The sequence below is a fragment of the Stylophora pistillata genome, chromosome 2 (assembly GCF_964205215.1).
Source record: "Stylophora pistillata chromosome 2, jaStyPist1.2, whole genome shotgun sequence".
NCBI lineage: Eukaryota > Metazoa > Cnidaria > Anthozoa > Scleractinia > Pocilloporidae > Stylophora > Stylophora pistillata.
In genome coordinates, this window is record NC_142520.1 from 33,054,812 (window position 1) to 33,056,307 (window position 1,496).

The 1,496-nt window shown below is 47.6% G+C and overlaps 1 non-coding gene across 1 annotated transcript; it reads left to right on the plus strand.

Annotated features, from left to right (window-relative positions):
* The first annotated feature begins 1,066 nt into the window (after positions 1–1,066).
* On the plus strand, positions 1,067–1,185 carry LOC148738571 (5S ribosomal RNA). The gene has a single exon (XR_015998001.1). It is a non-coding gene; the product is annotated as a 5S ribosomal RNA (ribosomal RNA).
* Positions 1,186–1,496: the final 311 nt, after the last annotated feature.

The window sequence follows — 1,496 nt, forward strand, 5'->3', positions numbered from 1 at the left end:
GGACGGTCGATGTCTTGCAAGGCGAAGGGTTGGCCTTGGATTTCCAAAGTATTCAGTCGAAGGAAACTCTCGCGGTGTTCTACGCTACGAAAGGTTAGAACGACTTCACCATTGGTCTGTCGCTGTATACAGGAAATGCTTCGGGGATCAACTTGTGCATTATTCAAGGCATCGATGAAAACATTCGCAGGAAGGCGAGCACGTGGGTTCACGAAAACAGTACACGGTCGTTCGGGGACTTCATTATCGGCTGGAAACGGTACAGAAACTTCTACATTAACATCTTCAACAGGCTGGGCAGGTCTTGTGGCCTCAGCGTAGCTAGCAGGATTCGCAACAGGATTATCTGAACTTAAAACATCATCAACAGGAACGTGGTCGGCCCAACGGCGCGAACTTGAATCGTAACTCTCAAAATCACTTCTCACTACATCATCTGAACGCAACGAGTGCGCACTAACATCAGTCATCTCTTCTTATAGTCACGCGGAAAACCCGAAGGTTCCCGAACCCAACCCGAAAAACAAAAACAAATAAAAGAAACCAATTAGCTGATCAAAGTTTTGCACTTGATCTTAGCCAAAAGGCCGAGAAGCGATACCCACCAATACCCTCAATCAAGGGGGTGGTAGAGGGATCCTTCCCACAGTATATGGTGGATAGTAGCAGGTAGCCCCCAGAAGCCCTTGCGAGTCCCAAAAACGGACCCAGTGGCTCATCGGTTGGTAATCTTCTCATTGTAACTTTAAGACGCCAGCCACATACACTTAACTAACAAGATGGTGTTCTTTAGAATATTTACCAAACTTGATTTATCTCTACTCCCCCCCCCCACCCCACCCCCAGTGAGATATATTGCCTCAAATGGACGCTTCTCAAGATGTGCGCGGGCTCTAGGAGATGACGTTTGGCTTAGGGTCTAGGCTACCAAATTTAGGGTTAGGGTAACGATTTTGGGGTTAGGGTTAGGGTAACGATGTTGGGGTTTAGGGTTAGAGTAACCAAATTAGGGCTAGTACAGATCAAACATAACCGATAACCAGCCAAATTTCAGCTGTTTTCCCTTGTCTACGACCATACCACAGGGAAAGCACCGGTTCTCGTCCGATCACCGAAGTTAAGCCCTGTCGGGCGGGGTTAGTACTTGGATGGGTGACCGCCTGGGAATACCCCGTGTTGTAGGCTTCATTTTTTCCTTTGCTTACTCTCTCAACGTTTTATCCGGGTAAACCGCTTCCGATACTCACGGCGTCCCGTAGACGAGTGAGGAGTAAAAGAAAAACTAACATAACAGGGAGGAGAGAAATCATTTTGCCACAACTTGCCGAGCTTGTGGCCAAAATCATTTCCCAATGCAAGAGAGCGAGCAAACGAAGGAGCGATGGCGCGCGCTCGAGATCTCAACACATTGTTGTGACAAATTCCACATTTGTACGTGACATCGAATCATTCGCACGCTCCCACGAATCACAAATAGGAAAACACGCACACTTTTA